Source organism: Pleurodeles waltl, chromosome 10 (genome assembly GCF_031143425.1).
Source record: "Pleurodeles waltl isolate 20211129_DDA chromosome 10, aPleWal1.hap1.20221129, whole genome shotgun sequence".
Taxonomy (NCBI): domain Eukaryota; kingdom Metazoa; phylum Chordata; class Amphibia; order Caudata; family Salamandridae; genus Pleurodeles; species Pleurodeles waltl.
Window position 1 is genome coordinate 927,992,288 of NC_090449.1, and position 27,695 is coordinate 928,019,982.

General features: G+C 42.7%; 1 long non-coding RNA gene across 2 annotated transcripts in view; it reads right to left on the reverse strand.

Annotated features, from left to right (window-relative positions):
* Positions 1-27,695, reverse strand: part of LOC138262032 (uncharacterized) — a 1,156,543-nt gene that overhangs the window by 779,225 nt on the left and 349,623 nt on the right. For both annotated transcript variants that reach the window (XR_011199189.1, XR_011199190.1), the window contains exon 3: positions 7,508-7,638. This is a non-coding gene — a long non-coding RNA (uncharacterized lncRNA). The remainder of the gene's footprint in view (positions 1-7,507; positions 7,639-27,695) is intronic.

A 27,695-nucleotide genomic window follows, 5' to 3' on the forward strand; every position in this document is an offset into this window, starting at 1 on the left:
AAATCTGCTCAGCTCAAATGTCTGCTAAGCCCAATGGCACCTACATTGAGTAGTAAGAAAAGTGACAATGCTTTTTGCCATTTCTTGGCACTGTCTTTAAGTATAGGACTAGCAAGTGCAATAAACGCTGAGCCAAAAAATGACAAACACATTTTACCATTCCAGGCACCGCATTACAGCTTTGGTTTGATAGAATACATCCAAGCCAACCGGGAATACTAACCTCAGCTTTTGGCATATGTCTCATCCTCTTTGAGCTCCTCAGAGAAGCATAGATATTTGTCCAGACACAACAGAGCATTCAGTGTAAACTCCAAACAGTGTCCATACAGACCTAGAGTGCTGCATAAATTATGCAAAGAAAGAAGGTGAGAACTCTTGGTAGTTCCCAAGTTTAAGGTGCAGAGCAGCTCTTTTATATGGAGAGTTCTACCACTGACACTCTAAATCTGGTCAACTTAAATGTCTGTGTTTCTAGCAGAATATGTTGGAATAGTATACGCCCAATGCCAACCCTGTAAACCTAGAAAAGTGACAAGGCCTTTTGTCATGTTTTGACAATGTCCTTAGGCATATGAGTAGCAAGTGCTATCCACACTGAGCCAAAATCACAACAAACATATTTCACCATCCGAGGTAGACCACTATATCTTTGGCATGTGTGCACCATCAATACAGCACCTTACAATCTAAAGACATGACTCCTCAGAGAGTGCATCATGCATGCAACACTTTACAAGATGCAGTCCTAGACCTCACTGCAGAATAGATTTTGTATTAAGAGCATCACAAACTGCATAGCAAGACCTCCCTGCAGAATGTTTCTATACTGAAAATATTACAAGCAAAATGTGAAGAATGCATCATGAATGGAAAACTCACTTCATTCTTATTTTAAGTACATTTGCCTTTGCCATTACTAGTGCTGCTTACAATAAAATATTAGAACAGCAGGCAAGCAACACAGGTAATGTCAGAACCATCACACTTTCAATGTCACTATCTAACATAGTGAATACTAGAATATCGTGGCTGACAGGACATACTGAACAGGAGCTCCTGATGCAGCCCCCTAAAATCTTTAACAACCTAGTTCCCTCCTACAGGAAATGAACTGCAGTGGGACCCCCCAGTCTATAGAGAGGTGCTAGGGGCTCCAGTAATCCAGCTTGAAGACATGGTTCTGGTCTCTGTTTGGAAGAAACACCTCGAGCATTGTTGCTTGTGGTTGTTGGGTTGAGATGCTTCTGGCCTGGGTTTTACCTGTGCTCAACCAGAATTACTGAGTGCTGGGGCCTTCTGCTCCTCACTGATGAGGACCACTCAGGGAACCACACTGAGACCTGTAGACGTTGCTTAGAGTAGAGCCATGCTTACGTTGATATGGCCTTGAAATTAATATGAAACCTAAAAACAACATTTCCTGCCGTGTTAGGGCAAGCCAACTTGTAGGCCCTGCCTAAATGACAGCAGGGACCTGTCAGGGCACCGAATGTTGGTAAAGTCAATGGCCCGGTGCTGGGCAGCAGCCCCAACTGACTTTGTCATAACTGCTCTAGCCTACCCTAGATTGTGCACTGGCCATCGTGCCCCTGCATTCTGAGGACTGAAATGCAAGAGAGAGGATGTATGTCTGAATGTGGTTAGGGTTAGACCTGCTACCAACTTCAAACTCACTGAGACCTAGCACTGGAGACTGAGTGAACCCTGTTCTGGTTGGGACCCGGAGTCTGGGCACATTGCTTGTCTGATTGTGTGTGCCTGGAGCGACTGCCCTTTTGTGCCAATCTGTGGACTCCCTTTGATGGAACCCTCCTCAGAGGGAGAAACCTATAGTGTTGAATGAACAGGAGCTCTCGACGTGATGGGGGGGTCCATATGCCACTCCAGATTGAAGCTGTAAATGTAAAGGGGCTAGCCCCTGGCTGCATGCCTATGCCGTGCAGAGACCATTATCAGAGGCCCTTGCCTTAGCCTATTGATGAGCTCTGTGGAACCTGGCTTGGAGCTCCCTCTGGTGCCTAGGTGTTTCTTCTGGTTCTAGAGGGTGGCTGGATGAGTGGATCCCTGCAGTGATTCCTATGCTTGCCCAAAAGATAAGAACGCATGGACCCTTCTTCCTCCCATTGAAACGTCAGCTTCTGCCTTTTAGTCACATCCGTTTATTTGACTCTCAGTTGGTGGTGACAGCCCCTTGAGCCAGGACAGACGTGACATGTGAGGATCTTTGTCCCCGGGTGCTGAGTGTTCTGCCTGCCTGCTTGCCAAGGGTAAAATTTGATGGGAACGGGATGTGCAAGCACCGATTATGGACGCTGAGTGAGTAAAATTGTGTTGCCAAGTAGGGAAAATTGAGAGCAAGGGAAGATTTAAATTAATACATTTTAATATTCTTCACCGTACATATGTTGATCATCGATCAAAGCTCTGTAGAATATACCCAGAGAAGTCATTCTTATGCCTGAGCTGTGGGGAACATTTTCACATGACATAATTCTGCAGGGAGCTGTCAGTTTACTGGGAATGTATTGTGTGAAACGTATCTAAAATTACATCCATCCCCCTGAAACATGCACCTAAAAATGCTCACTAACTGTAATCACCGAAAAGAACAAACAACGGCTTTCAACATACATTTGTATGGCTGGGGTTATTATGAGCCAAACCTGCATTGCTATTCATTGACTGCATAGGGAGGCTTCTCAGGAGGGCAAATGGGAATGGGGTATGGGGCAGAAGAGGAGAAAATGTGTCTGAAAACTGTCAGAGGAGACCCAAAAGAGCAGCACATATACTCAGCTGGGGGTTTATGCTGAATAGCTGTATAGCTTGTCATCCATATGTCGTAGATTATGTTGAACTCAACATAAGCTTTGGTGATAGCAGGATATTCCTGAATTATAAACATCTCCTTTGAGTGATCTGCCTCTCTTCTACAATCCCTGTTGTGCTATGCAATTGAAATCATGATGTATAAATCATCAGTACGTATGTGTCTTTCCTATGACATGATGAAATAGTGAATTGCTTGTTTCATTCATGGCTCAGGCCTAGCAAGGACAAATTCAAAAATCAGAAATAAAATGTATAAAAAAAGAAACACAGTGCATGGTTACCATTTCATGCAGGAACCAGCTCCAACCATTGGGTAGACTTAAAACCAAATGCAACCCTGGAATGATTTCCCACAACATTTCCATTTTGCACCGAATGAGTAAGTTAATCACCTCAAGAGAATTATGAGGATTGTCCCTCCAAATTTGTTTTTAAAGAATTGATCAAAACAGTGGCTTATGACATATGTTTTAAACCACAATCCATGATAACACAGACCAGTGTTTTTTATCCTTTTGATTTCTTTGTACACACACTTGATCATTACTGGAACCCAACGACCCCCACTGAATCATTACTGGAATCCACAAACCCCCACAAGATCATAAACGGAAGCTGTGGACCCCAACTTAAGCAATTCTGATAATTTGAACCACACAAAATACAGAACAAATACAGAAAAAAGTATTTATCAAACAAATACACAACTATTTTGTTTAAATCACAAACAGATATGAAAAAGCGATGATGATGATAGAATTTATAAAGTGCAAATTGGTATTCCGGTGCTAAACGTCTGAAAATACATCAAAACTAGAACTCAGTTGTAGAAATAGCCATGTTTTTAATTCCTTACAAACTTTCAGAAGGTTAGTTTACCTGCTCAGTTGCAGCAGGGGGATGTTCCCTAATCTAGGAGTCCCCTTTCTGCATCTGCTTAATTGGGGCAACCATAAATGAGGAGGTATTTGCAGATCAAAGTGAACAGTTGGGAGAATAGATCCTAATTTTTTCCATTATCACTTCTGGGTCCAACTGATAGTATGCTTTAAAACCTATGCAGATGACCTTGAAGTGAATTATTTTGTCAACTGATAACCACTGTAAAACCAACTGTTTCCGTTTTATCCCTGTAAGCAGTCTCTCAGCCCAATTCCGAATTCTCTGTAGCTGGGTTATAGCAGTTTTTAACAACCCTAAGTACAGAGCATTACAAAAATCAAGCCTAGATAAAATAGTTGCTTGAATTATCTTTTTTGGTTTTGTTTGGCCACCAGGGGAAGAATTTTAATTAGCCTTTTCAGATAATGGAAATGTGATCCTGATATTTTATTAATCTGTGCCTCCAAGTTCAGGCTATTATCTATTATGCCACCCAGATTTATTTTTGGTGTGTCCTGCTGTTCTGGGGGTGTCACCCAAGTCAGCAGGCCACCACTGGGGTAAGGCCATCCTTAAATTTGGGCCTTTGTCCCGTGCTGCATCAGATAACCAGCGTTTCAGCCCAAGGGAAGTTCATATAGGTGTTTTGTTTACCAGCTCGTTATATTTCAGAATAAGTAAAAAGTAACTTCTTTAAAAAAAACATTAGTGTTCCAACACCTGTGTGCTCTGGCATACCACCTGTTACTTGTCGGGGCAACAGTTTTTAGTATAAAATCCCAATTGCATATCCCTCCGGCATGTATACTCACAATTAAGATGTTAGCACACAGTGACATATGCCTGTAACTTTAATACATCACTTTCTCCTGTACGCTATGTAATCGCAGCATTACGAGGTACATATATAATCCTTTTCAGGACTGGGGAAGGACTGAACACTGCCAGTCTTTACTGCTCAATTTAGCATGAAATGTGATATACCGAGAAGCCATAAAAAACACTCAAAGCTTTGTAAATGTGTTAAAATAATGAATAACGAAGCATGCAATGCCTTGAAAATCTTCACCAATAATTGCTGTAGCCCAACCCCGGTGGTCAGATGCTGAAGATAATCATGACAATGCTATCGTCAACAGCTGGGCAAAGAATGCTGTTCCAAATACAACACATGTGGTAGTCTCAGTGCCTGCTGTGTGCTTAATTTTGTTCTTCACATCTCTAGCTCAAATTAAAACAGCGGTAAAAACATCTTTCACGCGTGTTTTAGCATATGCATTGCATTCTTCACTTTGTTTCCTTTGCTAGCAAGCCTCAGGTTGCATTGAATTGTATTGCATTGGAGCATCTGTATAGTGCTTCCTTCACACATCACCGTTGGGTGCACATTTTCAGATAGACAGTATAGATCCACCATGGCGGACTGCATTTTTGGCAGAATGTTGTATTTGCTCTGATCCTATGTGGGAAGCCTTTTAATGTCTGCACGAGTGCCCGAATAGTTGCGTGTACAAACCCGCCTATTTATTTGAGCAAAAGATGCAAACCACCTCCTTATAGGGTGCAGGAAATAATAGGTATATAGGCCCTGATTTAAACTTCTTTGGCGCCACATTAGCGTCATTTTTGAAGCAATAGCGGCGTAAACTTACAAACTATTACGCCGCTTTTGTGTAAACAAATGACGCTAATACGGCGCAAAAACATATAAATCACGGCCATAGTGTCTTAGGTGGGTTGACAGAAGTCAGTTTACCTTTAGCATCGGTACTTGCTTTCATCTAGGCCAACTTTAGTATGAAACACGTTTCATTGTTTGCAGATGTTTCCATCGACTTACCGGGAAAGCATACACAGAGGTCTCCTTCCTACTGGGCTGACTGTATGTACTATGCGAGATGGGTGTGCTTTTCTTTTGAGTACACAGCCACTCTTGCAGGTAACTTCTTATTTACATTTTTGTTATGAAGACTTTTGGGTACTCACCTTATTTTTGCCTCAGTCTCAGTATGAGGCGTTAACTCGGGTAATTTAGCTAAAAGTGAGGGCTGTGCAAACCTTGTATGATTTGCGCTGTACGGTTGAAGATTCAGCGCTGCAAATGTGAAAGAATGGCATTAACCAAAGTGAACTCTACAAACTGCAAGAGGACTGGGCTGTGAGAGGTGTGGTACTATACACAGTGTACAAAAAATGAGAAACCCACATCCACAAAAACATCAATAGTGTTTCAAATCCAATAACATCGGAAATCATTTTAGTAGCAACACAGTCATACCAAATCACAGCAGTAAAAAAAAATTCAGAAATTCATCCCATAGCTCAATTCACATGTGACTCTAGCCATTTTAGAACTTTTGGAAAGCATTTACTGTCACAAGAACTTTCTGACGTCCAAGGCGATTGTGCAACAAAATTTCATGAAAAAAATAATAAACAAAATCTTCCAATCAGGATATGAAATCAGGTGGTATGAAGCTTTGTACAGTAGAATGTGGTCTTTAAAATACAATGTATGTAGAACATAAGCGTGTGCACTAGGTGTTTCATTATAATCAATATTTATATTCCAGAATGAAGTCGAGTTCCTCATCCTGGGACCCTCCACATCAGCCTGAGACGACTCCTGGTGGCCTGCTATTCTCGGCACCCCCCCACCTCAACAAACCACGTACGCAACCTTGGCTTCATCCTGGATTCATCACTCACCATGACCCACCAAGTCAACGCATCACACCCTCCTGTTTTCACACTCTACGACTTCTCTAGACGATTTTGAAATGGATCCCTAATGACTGCTGCAAAACCATAACCCATGCCTTGGTCACCAGAAGACTTGACTATGGCAATGCCCTGTATAACCCAGAAGAGCATGAAGAAACTACAGCACATCCAAAATGCATCCGCCAGACACAACCTGGATTTCCCCGCCACGAGCACATCACCAAACACCTAAGAGACCTCCACTGGCTTCCTGTTGAGAAAAGGATCAACTTTAAACTCCTCGTCCATACATACAAGGCTCTCCACGACCAAGGGCCCACCTGCCTCAACCACCGCATCACCTTCTACACCCCCACCAGACTTCTCCGCTCAACAGGCATTAACCACCATACCTCACATACGGAAGACCTCGACCGGAGGAAGATCGTTCGCCTACTTCGCGGCAAAGAGCTGGAACCCCTTGCCTCTTCACCTCAGGTAGTCACCATCATTGCCTCAATTAAGGAAGGACCTTAAGACCTGACTCTTTGACTGAATCGCAGACAACCGCCCCCTTAGCACCATAAGAACCGTATGGGTGAGTAGTTGTGCTCTATAAATCCGATTGTTGTTGTTGTTGTTGTATTTAAGCAACATGCCCTTGCTTTTTGACAGCAAAAATTACTGATTCACAATTTTGTGATTACTCTGCCACAAAAGTAACACATATCACACCTTATTACAAGTACCATAGGAAATAATGCAGTTGTATTAGGTGGATCGGATATCTGTCACATTTTTAAGGAGTAACCCATCCATCAAACGCTAAATCAGGCCCTTAATTTTTCAAAGCAAACATGTTGAAACCAATATTGAGCACTAGATGTTTCTATTAAAATGTGGAAGAAATTGAAAACCTACATATTTGGTTTGTCTTTTCTTCAGTGCAACCACAGGCGTACACATTGCATGCCCTGCGATCAACAATACTTGCATTGGCCATAGCAAGATCGAAGATATAGAGTTTACAGAAACAAAATAAGAAATGATCTCGGGGTAACAAGAGATGCATGCACTTAAGGCTCACCTGACTCTTCTGTGGAGCTCATAGATGATGAAGACATGGTGAGAAGTTCAAACTTCGGCCACTTTAATCCTTGGAATCTTTTTCAGAATGGACTATTCAAGCCAAGTTCAGCAACATTCAGGAAACAGTGCCTAAAGAAGAGACACAGACATTTGGAATATGTAATAGATCAGATGATAAAAAATGGTATTTGGAAACAATACATTTTGTTTATACATAGATCCCCTTTGAATGAATAACCACTGGCCCCTGCAGATAAGTGATTCATTTATACTGCTGGCATAATAGGAGGAAGCAGAGTTGTCAGTGCACTCTGCATTAGCAAAATGAAGAGGTTGCAGATTACTGCCACTGAAGGCTTTCAAAGCTTGGGCACAGTAGTGGTAGCAAAGGGATTTCATACAGCACCATAACCTCATGAAGCTCCTTAAATGCCCACCAGCCACACTGCCAATTAAAGAACCAGCAAAAGGCTGGTCCTAAATTTGTCTGTAACCCACAAGCTTTTCCATGACGGCAAGGCAACAATGGTGGTGGAAGTAGTGAAGGTGCTGAGTATGACAAAAGTTCACATAGTCACTTCACAGGAAAATGACCAGTGCTGAATATGAGCCAGTGGTTGCCACAGGCACTCATTTTTGGGGACCAGCACTTATCTTCCCTCATCGGATATGGACAAGAGAAAGAGAGAGAAAACCCAAAAAACAGGAAAGAAGGAAGAAGAAGTTAGATAGAAAAACAATGATAAAGGGAGAAAGCAGGAACTGGCAAGCGTGAGATAAAGGGTCAGCCAGTGTCTGGTAGTGGATTAAAGAGACCCATTTATTAACACCGGATACGGGCTTCTGAGCAGAGCTCTGGACACATTCAATCATTCTTTTACAAATTAAGCACTGCTGATGGTGCTGGTACACCCACACTGTTGATAGCACAGAAGTACAAAGATGGCATTACAAGCATCCCTTCTACTAGGTTGATTGGCACATACCATACACACTAACTCTACTATGTCATCATCAAAAGGGCCACAGAGTGGTCCCAAAAGGTGGGTCATGCAATCCACACACAACAATTCAAATAACCTTTTGCATGCATTTGTTATAATTTTTTTAATTCAATATTATTGACTAGTTCACTAACTGACTTTTTAGCCATTTTGAGTTACATTGGAGTTACCTCATTACATTTAATAAGCTGTAATTTCCAAATGGGAGCAGGTGACCAGTTCATGTTTGGTGTCTTTGGAGTTATAATGAAAAATACCAACTCATGGTGAAGTTGGATTTTTAATTGCAATTGTGAAAATGTCAATTTTAGAAAGTTGGCATGTGCCTGCCTTAGCCATTTGGTGTCTGCAGTCTGTCTTTGGGTCACATGACTGGGTGTAGTTGACAGTTGGGCTTCATGTCTTCCTCCTGGACAGCCACACGCAATATAGAGCATAGGTGTTCATGGATGTGCCATCACTGGCAGGACGAGAGGTAGAAGCTGGGCACAGCCCCACTTACCCTTGAATAAGCTGTCCCCTGCCTCCCTATAAAGGGCTGCACACCCCCTGTAGTCAGTCTAGAGCTAGGGCCAGGAGGGCAAGGCACATGTGAACTTCAAACAAAAGCCTCTAGAAGCTTCTCCTCACTCCAAAGGCACAATTGCATATGAATATTGGACCTCAGACACCAACTCTTCAGTACACTTCTGGACCCGTGGATACTCTTCCAGGAAGAAGGACTGCTGTGCTTCTGAAAGGACTGGCACTCTACTGGACTGCTACTCTGAAGGGCTGATGTCCTGCTCTGCTGGCCTGCTGCCTTCTACCCTCTTGCTTGGGTGAGAAGGATTGGACTTACATGTGTTAAACCCAGGACCCCAGAGTGACTCCAAGGATAGTTGGCTGGCCTCCTGACTTGAACTTCAGGAACAGAAGGCTCCAACAACCTAAAGTCCGAGCACCTAGAATCTGCCATCACTGAGTCTACCCTTCTGCCACCCAGCCCTGGACCCTTGGAGGTGGACCTAAGGTGCTCTGCCAGCCAATGTGAACCCAGTGGTACTGATGCATCTCCTCTGCTGCACGACACAACCCCAAGCAATACAGACACAATGCTGAGTGGAATGGACCCATTGGAAAGACCAGCATCATCTTTGAAGCCTGCAGCCTCTTCAGAACTGCTGCTGCATGATGCACCATCTGTTCAGGCCTTCACATCCCTCTCTGACTGCAGCCTCAACAACAACGCTGGACTCCGTATTGCAGTCTCACAGCTCTTTGAAACTAACACATTGCTCCAACAGTGCACCACATTGCCGATGCCAGACTTCGCGTCGCAAGCTGTCATCGACAGAATTGACACATGACCTCACATTGCAGCCTTGTCACACCTTCAACCCAATGCATCGCCTTAGCCGCATGACACATCTTCAACACAGATCCTCGCAACACTCTGCAAACCAGTATTTAAATCACTTTGTTCAGCTGGTATTAACTGGGTCCCTTGTAGCTGTCCCATGCTCCATCATGGTTGGCCTAAACTTGTGACTTTGTCCCATCCCGTGTGACCAGATATCATTTTCGTTTGGGGCTATTGTCACTGAAATCTTTAAAATTGCATATTTCTGGTCTTATCAATTGGATTTTTGTAATTGTGGTCCTGTTTTATTTATACAAAATCACTCTATTTTTCTAACTTGGTGTGGGATCCTTTTTCTGTGGCAAGATCTCTGGTTACAGACTTGGTATATTTTGTGATTATGATAACCAGTGCTACTTTACATAATGAAAAACGCTTTCATGAATAACCCTAATATGTGTTGTAATTAACACATCCTCCTTAAAACTCCTCACATATGAAAATTATGTGCTAAGATAAATTTAGCAATTTCATGTATTTAAAGAAACTGAACTACCTTATCAAAAGAAAGCCAAACTATTTTTCTGGTGCTTTCCGAATATCACAGATTCCTGCATTTTGACCTTTCAGAATCATTATACCACATGTCTAGCTTTGCAAATGTCATGCTGTATTGGAAGACCATCACTGCAGACATGACATAATGTATCTCATTTTGTATGGTAACTGCTTGCAGGTTTTTAAGTAAGGGAACCTTCTTACTAGGCAAATGTAATACCCTTATGCCTTTCTGTATATAAATATCAAAGCACATCCATGGAACAATAATTCATGCTGGTCTCGAAAGGCTTCTGAACCCGTAAGAGACTTGGAGAAGGAAGACGCTCATTGTTGTTCAATCATGTCAAATGTCTTGCACGCTCCTCACAAAACAAACGTCAACTATATCTTAAACACCTACTCTAAGAAATTGGGTTATTATTGGGGGGAGGTGAAAACCCTACTCAAGCAGCAACTGCAAACCTTGTCAGGGTGACAAAAGCCACTAAACTAACCTCTGTTTCACACAAAAAGCAGTCACACTTAATTTAGAGGCACTGCGTGTGTATTTATGCAGCAGCCAAAGAGTAATAAGATGAAAACACAACACCAAAAATCGCACACCAATTTAAAAAAGAGGAAATTGTAATAAATGAAATGACACCAAAGCAAATTAAATGGAATCAGTAGAACCAGAGTTATGAATATTAAAAGTTTTTAGTGGCAACTAGTGCGTAACAGATTATAGCACTGTTTGCAGACATCTGGTTGCACAAGACCAGGGGAAGTCAAAAGCTGAGGCCAACCATGATTGAGTGTGGGTCGAATATACGAGGTAGATAGGGCCCGTTCTTGGGCTTACCTTCAAACTTGAAAGACATTTTCAAGAAAAGTCCAGAAGGAACAGTTCAGCGGAATAAGGCAGCAGACTGTGTCTGCCGAGGCGTCATTGTCATTGGGGAGCCACTGGACATGGTTTCAGTGAAGCCAGCGATGCTGGGGGAAAAAGCTCTGAGCAGGAAAAGGTGGATTTCCTGGCCGAGGAGGTCATCGTCATTGATGGGGAGTCTGTCATCGTCGAGCCCGGATGTCTGACCTGTTGATGGCTGTATCATTCTGGAGAAACTATGCAGCCAGACCTAATGTGGCTCCTTTAAGCTGACCCTGCCTGCTCAAAACCTGTAATTAGTTTTCTAAAGAAAGGGTAGAAACATCGGTATAATTACGGTTTAAGAAACAAAACTGAGGGACTTAGAATAGGTAAAAACATTTTACTTGAAGGAGGCACTCATTTTAGCCTAGATAATTTCTAACTGGCAGATCTTGATCGTGTGAGCCCTTCGGTTATATGGACGAGTAATATGTACTATTTTCCCCACAACAACGTCTTATGTGACTTTTTGCATAACACATGCAGGTAGATGATTTTACTCTGCATGTGTACCCAAAGAGAGAGATTATTTTATCATTAGGTTTAGTGGATTTCCAGCACTTTAAATTGCATTACTTCTTCCTGGAGGCAGTGCCTTTTCAAGAGAAATGTTTAATTAGAGCTTGTAAAGAGAAGGAAATTGAAATCATTGCAGTGTACATCTTCTGTTACCTTAATTGCTTTGCTCTGTGCACATTCCATGCATAGAATCAGTATTCATTCTCAAGCCTATATCGGTAAGGTCAGCTAACAGTGAAAAGTTTATCATAACCGTATCATTCTGCTTACACTTTATTCTTTCAAAGTTCTTCACAAATGTTGTGCGTTATTGAAGTGTGTTTTTTTATTTGAGAGACGCTGGAAAGAGCAAATATTCAACTGGCTTTGTGGTATGAGCTGTCAAGATGCCCTTACTCTCACTGTACTGTTTAGTACAGGAATGCATCTTCTGAGACCTTGTGGTGAAAACACATTCAAGAGGCATTCACAGGTCCACTGGAGTTGTTTATTTAAATAAAGAGGTGAAAAGAAACTGTATATATCCCACTTGCAGCTTATTTTATAACTGAGGTTGTCATGGTTTCACTGACTTCCTCTTTGCGGTTAGGAGGCTGCCTGAATAAACATTTTGTATGTGAGCCTGTGCACAGGCAGAGCTGGAAGGGTTATATGGGGCACAGGGGAAATACCAGGTAGTTTGTGAACCATTCAGAGAGTTCTAGGACCGTCTGAGTCTGTGGAACTTTGGCTCATGCAGTCCTAAAAGCTGCCCTGGGAAAGTAACGTTTACATGTCTCAGGCACATGACGAGCTATATTGTTGAGAAGTAGTGCGCCGGATTCTTCTGGAAGGGGAAAACCCTGCAACTGAATCTGACTGTGTTTGCTCTGTTCAATATCTGTCTGCGATCTCCCGGTCTAGCCCTGAAAAGGGCCTGATTTAGCGCTTGGCGGATGGGGTTACACCTGTCCACCGTACGATCCCATTAGATCCTATGGGAATCCTAATACGGCAAATGGGATATCTGTCACATTTGAGATGGAGTGACCTGTCCGCTAAACTCTAAATCAGGCCTTAGGTTTTTAATTATGTCTCTAAAATACTCGTTGTCATTGACATTTCCACAAATCAAAACATTCCTGCAAGTGCTTTCTGTGAAGATCTGTCTCCACATAGTCACGGTGCAAGAGACAATCTACTCATACGTCTCTGTGTCTACCTGCCTGTAGGTAGGAGTAGTCCCGAACCCCAGAGTAACATCCCACCATTGCTTTGTAATAGCTGGAAATTTTGATGGGTCCACACACATTACATAACACGTGATACCTGGCACCACCTACATTGCAAAACATGAATAGTGTGTTATTGGTCAGGTTTCCAACAATAATCTTAATTTCAATGGGCTTGTTGCAGTCTTCAAAACGTTTGGGTGAACCTGCTTCCTGAGCAAAAGTACATGTGCTGTCATATCAATTTAAACCTGCCCCCTGACCAAATGTACCTCTGCTGTCTCATTGAAATTTAATACAATTTATATTTTTAATACCTCTCAACCATCATGGAAGCCAGCACATACAACAGCAGAGCAACAAGCAGAGTGCTTGACCAGTCGCAACTGTAGTTTTATTATCTGGCCTGTCAGTGGCATAGTGAACCCCTGACAAGCAGCTTAAGCGGGGGCATTCACTGGGCCCTATTGGCTGTTGAACAGAGTTACACTAAAGTGTTATAAGATGTTTAATTCGACTTTGCTGTTTGCAGGCCTGCAGACATAATGATCATAAATAATACTGTTAGGGACTACCAAGAATGGAAGGTATGGGATGTGGCCACACATACACAGCAAAGCAAGCAGACTTTATAAAAATAAAGGAAAACAGAGCCACAGTCAATCAGAAACCGTCTACCTGAGAGCGAAAGATAAGAATGAAAAAGTATACGAGGCAAAATAAGGCTAAATAGCAAGAGGAAAGTAAGAATTGGAGGAACTCAAAATGTGTGGATCCAATTTACAGAGGTTTATTGGGATTCTATTTAGGCCAGGGTCCAGTGCTTTCTGGTCAGGAGCAACAACGTCCTCAAATTGTACACAGTAATTACAGTATCTAAATGTATAACATCACTCACAAAGAAAGGCAACTCCTCTGAATTTAATGCATGCTTATCACCATTACATTCTAATTTAGTCATTAATACCCAGAGTATGACTCAATCATGCACCTGCACCTATCTGGTTATGCCACCCATCGCTCTAGCTGGAACTTTTCTATTGCATCTCAAATCCACTTTTGGTAAACTTTCCCCTATTTCTTTAGGGGGCAAACATGCTTGTTTTCTGAGAAACATAGATAATTCCTAATTTCCTGGCTCTGAAATTCATCATGAACCAGTAGGTGCAGATTCTACTTTGTGTGCTGACCCTGTTGCATATTTTGAGCCCTGGAGCTTAACATTTCTGGTTTCCTAGTAGGTGACATGCATATATCTCCTTGGCATCCCAAAATGTAAGGTAGAGAACAAATGGTTCATCCTGCATTTCTTACAGACATCCATCCTTGTAGATTCAACCATTTGTTTCTCTGGTGTTTTCCATCTATTAAAGGGGCAAGTTCATGGGCCACACCCTGCTTCTTAGTTTATTGATGTTTATGGAAACAGGAAAAATAGCCACAACTGTCTCCCTTCTTTTTTTAGCTGTTTTGTTTGCCTCACAGAATAGGACAGCAGGGGAGGATCCACATGGGGGTGGGCAGGGTCTTCTAGTAATATTTGGTGCACCACTGTCAGTGTTTAGTCCAGTTCTTTTGCTGTACTGAGAGGCTGAAGTCTAAAGAAAATGGTCAGCCTGTTACAAATTGCATTGATTGTCCCCAAAGTACCCAGAGACTCTGGGGGTTATTCTAACTTTGGAAGAGGTGTTAATCCGTCCCAAAAGTGACGGTAAAGTGACGGATATACCACCAGCCGTATTACGAGTCCATTATTTCCTATGGAACTCGAAATACGGCTGGTGGTATATCTGTCACTTTACCGTCACTTTTGGGACGGATTAACACTCCTCCAAAGTTAGAATAACCCCCTCTTTTTGGTATGATAGACATAGCTAAGCACACATAGAACCGTTGATACAATATTAACAATATGACCAGCCATCCTGTGGGATACACCTATACTACCTGGATAGGCACAGATTCTGTGGACACACAGACATTGTGGTACAAAGCTGTACTCAGACAAACACACAAATACATTTGAGCATACTTTCAGAGAGGGTCACTGTTGGACTTGGGCTTCTCTGCAGGGTCATCCTCAAATGTTTTTGATTTCATTTTTGTTGCCATTAGGACTCTGTGCCCTTACACCTGATTGACATACTTAATTTACTTATAGCTCCATAGTAAATGGTACTACATGTACTCAGGGCCCGTATAATAAAATGCTACTAGTGGGCCTGCAAGCACCCATTGTGCGACCCACCTAAGCAGCACATTAAAACTTGTCCCAGGTGTGCCATAGCAGCTTCTAGTGCAGTTATAGAACTGCCAATTCGACCTGGTAAAAAACCTTTCGCCAGGCTTAAACTTTCTTTTTTTAAACATGTAAGTCACCTCTAAGCCTAAGGTAGACCCTAAACAGTCCATAGGGCAGGGTGTATTATATTTGAGAAATAGGGCATGTGTTTTTAAGTTTTACTTCTACTCGTAGTAAAAGACTCCTAAACAATTTTTTCAGTTCTGCTGGGTGTTAGAAATGGGGTCTTTGATTGACAGTCAGGTTACCCCCTGTTCAAGCAAGGACCCTCACTCTAGTCAGGGTAAAAGAGAATTACCCTCAGCTAACCCCTGCTTACCCCCTTGGTAGCTTGGCAGAGCATAAAGGCTTAACTTCAGAGTGCTAGGTGTAAAGTATTTGTACCAAAACACACAGTAACTTAATGAAAACACTACAAAATGACACAACACCAGATTAGAAAAATAGGAAATATTTATCTAAACAAAACAAGACCAAAACGACCTAAATCCGACATACACAAGACAAGTTATGAATTTTTAAAGATTAAACTCAAAAATAGCGCTTAGAAACACAAAATGTTTCAATGAGGTGTTAACACAGCATTGTAACGGAGTTGTTCCCAACAATCCGACACCAGCAGCGCTGGACACGGAGTCTTGTAGACCCTCAGGTACAGTACCTTGGTGAAGAATTGAAAACGAGCAAATGCGCGAAGTCGGGGATCGCGGCATCTGTGCGAAATGTTGAATCCGCGCACTTCGAGCAGTGTCAGTCACGATGTGGTGCAGCGACTTCCACGGAGTCGCGGACTTCGGTGGGGCTGCAGCGATGTCGGGCCTGCGAAGGTCATTGCGTTCTAGCGAAGATCACGGACTCGGGTGCAGGCAGCGTCACCGGATCCAGCAGCGGCGTCGGCCAGAATCGTCCGAAGTCGATTTCCTTGATTTCCACCAGGTTTCCTTTCAAGGGCCCAGGGGCTGGATAGGGCACCACTTGTCAGAGCAGGAGTCTCTCCAGAGACTCCAGGTGCTGGCAGAAAGAAGTCTTTGCTGTCCCTGAGACTTCAAACAACAGGAGGCAAGCTCTAAATCAAGCCCTTGGAGAGTTCTTCAAAAGATGGAAGGCACACAAAGTCGTCTTTGCTCTTTTACTCTGGCAGAAGCAGCAACTGTAGGATAGCTCCACAAAGCACAGTCACAGGTAGGGCAGCACTTCTCCTCAGCTCTTCTCCAGGCAGAGGTTCGTCTTGATTTCCAGAAGTAATCTAAAGTCTGTGGTTTTGGGTGCCCTTCTTATATCCAATTTCTCCTTTGAAGTAGGCCTACTTCAAAGTAAAGTCTCTTTTGAAATCCTGCATTGCCCAGGCCAGGCCCCAGACACTCACCAGGGGGACGGAGACTTCATTGTGTGAGGACAGGCCCCACCCTTTCAGGTGTAAGTGACCACTCCTCCCCTCCCTCCTAGCACAGATGGCTCTTCAGGAAATGCAGACTACACCCCAGCTCCCTTTGAGTCACTGTCTAGTGTGAGGTGCAACCAGCCAAACTGGGAACCCACAATCAGGCAGAGTCACAGAAATGGTATAAGCAAGAAGATGCTCACTTTCTAAAAGTGGCATTTTCAAACACACAATCTTAAAATCAACTTTACTAAAAGATGTATTTTTAAATTGTGAGCTCAGAGACCCCAAACTCCACATGTCCATCCGCTCCCAAAGGGAATCTACACTTTAATCAGATTTAAAGGTAGCCCCCATATTAACCTATAAGAGGGACAGGCCTTGTAACAGTGAAAAACGAAGTTAGCAATATTTCACTGTCAGGACATATAAAACACATCACTATATGTCCTACCTTAACCATACACTGCACCCTGCCCTTGGGGCTACCGAGGGCCTACCTTAGGGGTGTCTGACATGTAAGGAAAGGGAAGGTTTAAGCCTGGCAAGTGGGTACACTTGCCAAGTCGAATTTACAGTTAAAACTGCACACACAGACACTGCAGTGGCAGGTCTGAGAAATGATTACAGAGCTACTTATATGGGTGGCACAACCAGTGCTGCAGGCCCACAAGTAGCATTTGATTTACAGGCCCTGGCACCTCTAGTGCACTTTACTAGGGACTTACTAGTAAATCAAATATGTCAATCATGGATAAACCAATTACATACAATTTTACACAGAGAGCCTATGCACTTTAGCACTGGTTAGCAAATGGTAAAGTGCTCAGAGTTCAAAAGCCAACAGCAAAGGTCAGAAAAAACAGGAAGCAGGAGGCAAAAATATTGAGGATGACCCTGCATAAGCAAAAAAGTCCAACACTAGGGTCGTCTCTGAGTTACCTTATTACATTTAATAAGTGCTAAACTTTGATTGCGAACAGATAAGGATTTAAAGTTTGGACTCGAATATTAAATACTTTTTAATGGTAATGTCAAATGTTAAGCCAAAGTTCTAAAAATGCCACTTTTAGAAAGTTCTGCCACCTTAAAGGGTTTGCCTAAATAATCAAGCATGCCCTGGGCTTCAAACACATGTAATTATACAGTGGGAAGCTGCAGAAAAGAATTACAATGATTATACCATCAATAACACAGTTATTATGTATATTTATATTTACAATATAAGACATTTTCTTTTATATTTTCCTGTGTAGATTCTTTTTAGTGGTGTACTCACTGTGTCGCTGGTGTGCATGTGTTATGCAAAAGCTTTATACATTGCCTCTGATGAGAAGCCTGCCTGCCCTGGGCAGGCTACCAGAAGGTGAGCACAGGTTATCTTTGTTGTGTAACTTACTTGCCCTGTCTAGAGTGCTGGTTCTGCCTGGCTGAGGTGCCTAACCTAGCCAACCAGAAACCCAGTTTCTAACACTATGCTTAAATAAACTCCATTTCTTTTAGTTTACTTACATAGCACACACCTGAAGCTAGCTATTTTTTTAAAAATAAACTGTAGTTAAAATATATCACTATTTACATGGGAAGTCACCCAGCCAGAAGTGGGCTTACTTAAACTAAACAATTGCTCTGTAAATGCCTTGAGGCTAATATTGCATGTGTATTTACATGGTTTCTGACTGACAAATGTCACCGGCACCTTATATAGATTACTCTTGTATAGCTGAACACAAATGTGTACTTGTTTATGTGTTCTGCCATACACTTCCCAATTGAATTCTAACTACAGCCTTCAATGAATTAATTGGTTTAATTTGTCATAGCGAACCACATGTTGACTGAAATACTTACTACTTCAACTTCAATTAATCTTTACTCGATTTTAGAAACAAATCCATAAAAGATAATAACATACAATCACTTTGAAAGCATCCTAAAACAATATCATTAACATTACTCACACTGCATAGGCATTGCCCACTAATTTGCAAGAAGGGAGCCCCTTTCTTACCTGGACCACATGGCATAATATGGGACTTCCCAAAATGAGTAATTAAATCAAGGCTACTCATAAAAGTCACTAATGGCTCCACCAGAATACACAAAGCTCTTTGAGTCCGGACCAAAATAACTGTATTGTCTACGAAGTGTAAGGCAGGAATGATCAGATTCACAATTCAGTGGTTACACTAGTCAAATGTGAACTCAAATTGTTTATATACATAATAGACAACAAAGGAGCCAAAATGCAGCCTTGTCTCACACCTCTGGCAGGGAGGAAAGTATCTGACATTTCCCCTGCTGGACCACATCTCACTTTTTTAGAACCTAATTCTTGTAATATACAGGAAGTTCACCAATGTGAGCTCAAATCCAACAGCATCAGCCATAGCTTGGTTCTGTTTGCAGTCAAATGCTGTGGATAGGTCCATCAAGGCTAGGTACACTGGGCAGTGCCTAGCGATGGTATACTTGTCAACAATCTGGGGCAAATTCAGGCACTGTTCCGCTGTAGCCAGCCCTAATCGAAAACCATATTGGTGGCGACACAGAATATTATTTTCATTTGCCCAGGTTGTTACATGGTTAAAAATCACCCTTCCCACAAACTTAACAGTGCTATCTAAAAGAGAGATCAGGTGATAACATTTGAGCGAATTACAACTCCCTTTTTTGAAAATAGGAACTATGACGGAAACCGCAGAGGAACACGGGATCTCATTACACAAGGAATTATTACATTAAAAACATTGGTGATCAAGTTGCCCCATAGATCAAGTTGGCATTTAATCAGGTCCAAGTATACCCCATGTGGCCTTGGAGATTTACAGCCAGGACTTTGTATATAGCATCAGCCACTTCCCGTAAAGTAATAGACAGAATTTATCCCGAAGGAAATCCTCCAAGCTCTTATCTTCTTTGATATAATATACGCCACTAAAATGCTTAACCCATTCAAGACCGGACCTATTCATCATATCCCAAAACACTTTGCTATTGTTCCTCATAGCTGCTTATTCCAAATGGTCACAATCTCTTTTATACAAGATATCCTTCCTATGTTTTAAGGTACTTTTATAAGGTTCCTAGCTGCCCGTATCTCTTGAGGATGTTTTGGGGTGGTGGACAGTGCATTCCTCAACCGGCGGGTAGCCGTGGAACAATGGCTGTGAAACCATCGGGGACAATTGTGAGTATACCGGTTTAATACAAGGTGCCATCATCTGCCATGCAATATCTGCCCCTTTCAGACGGTCACAAGGTGATGAGCTGATACCAACCGGTGACAGACAATGTAGTTGGAAACCCCTGCAGAGAGTGTTTCGAACTCACAATATGTGGAGGCTGAGCACAGCCAATGTCCATCTGAGTTCTGCAACCTCCCCAGAATATCAGGACTAGCCTTTTACGCCTATGTTTGTTTATTTATGGGGTTAGAGTAGCTCGCCGGCTATCACATGCACAAAACCCGCCCATTCTTAGTTTTCACCCCCCTTACAAGCGCTTATGTGGGTGGGGAGGTAATGAGCTCAAGGCCCTGCGCCTTCACTGTCCCCTTCTCTCACATGTTGAGTTTTTTAAGAGGTTGGTTGTTATGGATGGTAATACAAACCAACCATTAGGCTGCTTTTAGATACTGGAAGAGAGATGAGGAATTGACTGCAGGAAGCAATATTAACGTAAGGTATCCCACAATTTTCATAGCTGACTTTAATAGGTGAAAATGTCTGTCAGTAAATGCAATAAAGAATTCAGGCATTTATACCATATTTACTCTTTATGTTCTAAATATTGAACACATTTTCACAGTGACTAATCAACAACAGGTTCGAAATGCCTTCCATTGTTATGTCACTCAGAGACAGATAAGAACTCTCAAAGGGGAGACGTAGTGCAAAGCAAAACGCCCAAATAAAGAAATAACTAACTAAATAAATTAACTATTTGAAACTAGTTCTCACAAATGAAAACTGAAATTTGATCCTGCGGTCTTGCATCTATGTCTGAAGAAAATATAATAAATGCCAGAGAATTTATCACTACTATTGGAAAGCTGCAACTGTTATAACTCATAAATGTAGCAGGTGAATGCTCATGGATGCATTAAAATAATGCAAAAAATAATGTTCACTGTAAAAAAAACTTTTATTTCACCACTTATACAACATCTTTCACCATGGAAAAGCAAACATTTTTTAATTAAAATACTTGTTGCCAAAAATATACCTTGCAGGAATACACACACAATACACAGGCATAAAAATGCATAGCAGACGTCAGACTATGGCGGTCATTCTGACTCTGGAGGGCGGCGGTTGCCGCCCGCCAGGCGGGAACCGCCATTTGGCCGCTACGCGGTCAAAAGACCGCTGCCGGCATTTCAACCTTCCCGCTGGGCCGGCGGGCGCTAACCAAGTTAGCGCCCGCCAGCCCAGCGGGAAGGAGGCCTGCAACACAGAAGCCGGCTCCGAATGGAGCCGGCGGTGTTGCGGGCGTGCGACGGGTGCAGTTGCACCCGTTGCGCTTTTCACTGTCTGCTAAGCAGACAGTGAAAAGCTTCATGGGGCCCTGTTAGGGGGCCCCTGCACTGCCCATGCCAGTGGCATGGGCAGTGCAGGGGCCCCCAGGGGCCCCAGGACACCCGTTCCCGCCAGCCTCTTCCTGGCGGTGAAAACCGCCAGAAAAAGGCTGGCGAGAAGGGGGTCAGAATCCCCAGGGCAGCGCTGCTTGCAGCGCTGCCCTGGCGGATTCGCCCAGCCGGGGGGAAAACGGCGGGAAACCGCCGGCCCCGGTTTTCTGACCGCCGCTTTACCGCCGCGGTCAGAATGGGCTTGGAAGCACCGCCAGCCTGTTGGCGGTGCTTCCGTCATTCGCGACCCTGGCGGTCAAAGACCGCCAGGGTCAGAATGACCCCCTATATCTGCTACATTGTATCAATAGAATTCTTCATCATATAAATTTAAAAACAGAAATTAATCATATCCTGTCAACATTCACAATTTATAGATAACAGATATCAATCTATAGCAGCTAATTAGGTTATATAAACAGAATACATAAAATTCTTCATCATACAAATTTAAAAGTAGCAATTGATCACATTGAACGCTTGTCAACATTCACAGGTGAGCCCCCAGTACAATATTGCACAAATTGCCCAATTCGTAGATATTTTGTGAACAACCGTAGTATAATTTACAGGGTACCTTTCAAAATAATCCCTATACTTTGCAATCACAATTATAATGTCTAAAGATGTAATTGTGCATAAAGTGACACGTGCTCCCTGCTAGTTCTAATGCCATAGTTCCATAACAAGGGTAGAAGAATCTTTTTCCTCTCACTCCTAGAGCCGGAGCCGTCTGGGAGAAAGTGTATTAAAGTTTATTTCATTTTTAGATCACAAATGCAATATCCATTATTTTATATACTACAACCCGGAAGCCCACAATTCTCCAACTTTGATCTATTCCAGTTGGATATTGGAGAATTGTACTCTATATTTCTCTTTTAGGAACATAATATAAATAGGAGAAATCTCAATATCTCCCAAACTTCTAAATCAGTGATTTAGAGATGTCTATTCATCCCTAGCGTATCTTCCCTTACCCCTTTGCGTACAAAGTTACTCACTATTTTTAATGTCATGGAATCTTCACAATTAAGTAAATCAATCCTTAGTTCAGAATTTCTTACAAAATGTTCTATACGTTGTGAGAATTCATCAACCTGAGACAAAATATCATATTAAAAAAGAAAGGTTTTAATTACAAGAGAGGCATTTTAATACTATAAAGAAAACGTCATGCTCAAGAATGAGCTGGGCTTCCAAGAATCTCATCCCAGCTGCTTGAATCATCAAGCTTGTTCGGAGATCAAAGAGAGACTTTGCACCAATGATCCCTAAAGGTTCCTATTTAACTTGAGGGTCAATGGCAAGTAGATCAGCTCCATACTATGGTTGAGGTATAAATTTACCCAATTGCTCTTTTTAAGGACGCCGCGGACAAGCCTCCAAAACCCAAATCAAACTTCTTCAGGGCATTGACAGTTGCAATAAATAAAACATGCAAATTAGTTAAATGTTCAGCACATTTTAAATTACTTGCAAATGTAGGTTCCAGGCATCTGTAGTCATTAAACTGCTCTAAAAGAACAGTATGTAAATACCAAATAAACTTCTTGGGCACTTAGAAAAAAACATATTCTCAGTTTTGTCAACATTAACAATACATCTATTAGATTCACAATAAGAATTAAAAGCATGGAGTTTTCACTCCAGACATATCGGGGTGTAGTCGTTTATAGCAAGATCGTCGGTGTAAATGAGACAAAAGGCATGTATATCCCCTATTTGGGAAGAAAAGGCATTTGTATCCCCTAATGCTGCCAGAAGGTCAGTGAAAAAGAGGGTAAATAGGAAGGATGGTGGAACACACCCCTGCCTAACAACATTTTCCACCCGATTTTCTTCTGAGATAACTCAGAATCCATTTAAGTTAACTTGGACCCAACTGGTACAATGAAGTTCTTGCAACATAAACTGCAAATCTTGCAGGATTTTCGATCTATTTTTCCCAAAAGATGCCGCATTCTAAAAATTAACAACAAAGTTTGCCCACGGTTGCTAATGACATCTTTGTTGTTGCCCAGAGAACAATGCAAATCCACCCTGCTCATTTGGAATTATCCAGGAGCCAAATGCCAGGCTCCTGGCAGCAGCAAATTAATTATACAGAGGCGTTTACAATGGACTTCTGCATGTTCTTGAACTCAAATAAGTCACAAGGTAGTGAGTCCTTATCTCACAAGTCACACCACATTTTCTAGGCCAACTTGATCAGGGCCCAAAGAACAGCTCACGAGCACCTTGGTTAAAAAGATGAGGCAGCAAAAAGTTAAAGATGTGGCTCCCGGCAAAGAGTACTCAAAGCACACACCAGTCAGCAATCAACAAGGTCATCAGCGCTGTCACATAAGACTTCGTACAGCAACAGCAGATGTTTCCATGAAATTGCACTGATGCACAAAAGAACTAGAAATATTCTTGCTGATGTGATCCTACAAGATTGCCACCATTTCCAGACCACCAGCTTCCCCACCTGCAGCCAGACTCCTCAGGCTGTATGGGAAAGCCACAGGAAAGGACCAGGTTAGTTGTGGCATTCTTCGGCAAGCAACGCTGTCGGATGGGAGGCCTGGGCATGAGCAGGCCAGCTGTTGGATGCTTCCATAATTCCCCAGTGATCCATGCTACATCAGTTGCAGGCTTTGTGTTTCTGCATTAAGCAACATACCTCCAGCACCCTGGTTCCCTGGAGACCTGTGTCAAGTGGACTGTCCAGTGGCCTGTTACAGGGGTCCTGGGCACTTCACCGCTGACTGCGGCTTCCTCCTGATCCCTTCTCAATGGTAGCTCTGCTGCTCAGCCTCCCTCAGTTCTCATCCCGTACATCCATCAAATTTGAGGGTATTACATATTAATCTCCGCCCTGTACAATGATACATTTCCTGCCAGTGTACATGGTGGGACTTTACGTTATCACAAACATGTTGGTGTGTATATTTTTACCTTCTTAGACATACACATATCCTGGAATGCCCACAACCAGCACCTGTGAGCAAATTTGCTTACATGTAAAATTAACCTGTATATTAGACCAGTCAATCCTAGGGCAGTCTTCCTCTCAACTTTTTGTCTTCCACCTACATTTTTGCTGATCTCGTTTTTGCTGCCCTTAGGACTCTGCACAATTTACAACTGCTAACCAGTTCTAAAGTGCATGTGCTCACTCTTCAAAACATGGTGACACTGGTTGATCTAGAATTGGTATAATTAGTTTACTTGTAAGTCCCTAGTAAAGTGGCACTACATGTGCCCTGGGCCTGTAAAATAAATGGTACTACTGCGCCTGCAGCAATAATTGTGCCACCCACTTAAGAAGCACTTTAAAATGTCTCATGCACGCCATTGCAGAGCATGTGTGTGCAGTTTTAAACTAACATTTCGACCTGGCCAGAAAAACCTTTTTGCCAGGCACAATCATTCCATTTTAATGCACATGAGTCTTCCCAAAGGTAGGCCCTGGACATCCCAGAGGGCAGGGTGCAATGTATTTCTAAATGGGAAGAGATAACCTGTCCACGTTTGGTGCCTCTGGAATCACAATTAACCTACCTTACAGTGAAGCAGGATTTTAAATTGCAATTCTGAAAATGCTAATTTTAGAATGTTGGCAGTTTCCTGCCTCATCTATTTAGTGCCTTTAGTCTGACTCTGATCACATGACCAGGTGTAGCTGACAATCGGACTTTCTGTATTCGTCCTAGACAGACACACACAATAGGAATAGTAGGTGTACCTGGATGGGCATCACTGGCACTATGGAGGAAGGAGTTGGGCACAGCCCCACGTACACCTGCAAAGGCTATGTCCTGCCTCCACACAAAGGGCTGCATACCCCCTGTAGTTAGTCTGGAGCCAGGGCATGGAAGGCGAATGCCTGGGTATTTCAAAGGGACACATGTAGAAGCTTCTCTCCCACTTCAAAGGCACACCTTGGTATAAATACGAGACCTTAGACACCAGCTACTGAAGGACTTTCACTCTGCTGGACTGCACTCTGCTGGACTCCTGCTTAGCTGTGCTGACCTGCTGCCTGCTGCCTCTTGCCTAGGTGAGAAGTACTGGACCTGCATCTCTTGAACTCAGAACCCATAGTGACTCCAAGGCCTGGTTGGCTGTCCTCTTGAACTGAATTCTCAGGGAAATAACAGGTTTCCAACAATCTTGTTTCTGCACTTGGACTCTGCTGTCTATGAGTAAACCCTCCCAAGTGGTGCCACCTTGTCCTGGACCATTGGAAGTTGACTTAAGTTGCTCTGCCAGGCTCTGTGGATCCAGCGGAACCAACATATCCCCACTGCTGCGAGGCACAAACCTGAGCAAAACGGACACATCACCGCTGCTGCGTGGATTGGACCTTTCAAAAACACCAGCATTGCATTGCACCTCTTTGGAACAACTGCACGACCGACTGTGAGTTGTAGTCTTAGCACAGGCCCTCACATCCCTCATCAACTGCAGCCTCGATGACAACACCAGACTCTGTATTACAGCCTCGCAGCTCTTCGGAACTACACATTGTCCCAAGTGCGTGTCGCATCCTTGACGCTAGACTTCACAACACAAGCCCTATAGCTGGGATTCTCAAAGATTATGTAAACCCTCACATGAAAGCCTCTCCTCATTTTGGAACCAAAGGATTGCTTCAGCTGTGTGACACCTTCGAAGATGATATACACAACACTTTCCCAACCAAGATTTAAGGTACTTTATTCAGCGGGTCTAACTGGGTCCCTGTAGCCAGCACGCACCCTATTGCAGTGGGCCTAAACTTGTGACTTTGTCCCAATCCGATGCAACCTGATATCCACAGTTGGTGCTTTGTGCTTTTTGGCACTATTTTTACTTAAATCTTTACATTTGAATACCTCTGGTTCTACTGACTGTATCTTTGTTGTTGTGGTCTTGTTTTATTTATTAAAAACTACTCTATTTTTCTAACACTGTTGTGGGCTCCTTTTGTAGTGTGTTGTGAGTGTGTTACTGTTGGAAGTGTTGTACTAATAATTTATACATTGCCTCTGAGTTAAGCCTGACTGATCGGTACTAAACTACCTGAGGGTTGAACAAAGGTTAATTTAGGGTTTACTGGTGACTTCAACCAGAGAAGAATTGTAGTTGCTGCTTGAGTAGGGTCTCACCCCCTAATCCAGTACCCAATATCTTACACCATATTAGTGTAAGAGTACAACTGAACAAAGCCCTTTACATATGAAAATTTGCAAACATGAGTTTACATTTGTAAATGAGCACACATACCCCTGTGAATATGGCCTTCTCCTCTTTGAGACCGTGTTTATTTTCCTGCCCAGGACCAAAGTAAGGAGAATCAACAATGGTCTCCCTAACTTAAAGAGGTAAGGGCTACCACCACTATGATTTGGTAGTCCAGTTGTGAACGGACAACCAGGTGAAAGGGTTTCCATTACTATAACCACATAAGGCTTGGCCTTCCAGAAATCATGCAGTTCTCCTCACCAATAATGGTAACTGACCTTGGCAGGACAGGAATACCACCGATTTATGTCATGCATATCTTGTGCAACATTCAGAGCTTCAATGGAATGCCTGGTCACACTTTGAAACAGGAGTCTGCAGAACCCCTGGAATTACCTCAACCCCCTCCCTCCAACCCTACGCCTCTGAAACCCTGATTTCATGGCAGAACATAAAAATTGAAGTGATTTTTTTTAATTCTCGCCAGTGACCCTTAATTAGCTCCATGGCCCCTGTACCGGTGTTTGAGAACAGGATTCTTTCCCAGAAAGCATACATTCAGAAATGCTTCTGAACACTGTTTGACTATTCCTACTAACTAGCTCTTAGATAAACCTCTCTGCTATGTGTTAACTGTCATCCCCAGTTCACAGTGTACCATTTGAGAAATATTTTGTTCCATGTGACTCATGAGGCAAGAAGTGTGACTCACCATTTGGTGACATTTGTCACGTCGAAAAATGTAAAATTGCTAAATGGTCTCTGTTAGTCCTGACAGCCTTAGGGTGGTCTCCCTCAACTTTTTGCCTGCCTCCCTCCACTTTTTGACACTGTTTTTGCTGGTTTTAGGACTCCGAGCACTTTACCACTGCTAACCAGTGCCAAAGTGCAGATACTCTCTCTCTCTTAAAACATGGTGACATAGGCTCATACCCAATTGGCTTATTTAAATTACTTAAGTCCCTAGTAAAGTGCACCACATGTGCCCAGGGCCTGTAGATTAAATGCTACAAGTGGGCCTGCAGCACTGATTGTGCCGCCCACATAAGTAGCCCCTTAACCATGTCTCAGGCTTGCCATTGCAAGGTCTGTGTGTGCAGTTTCACTGCCAA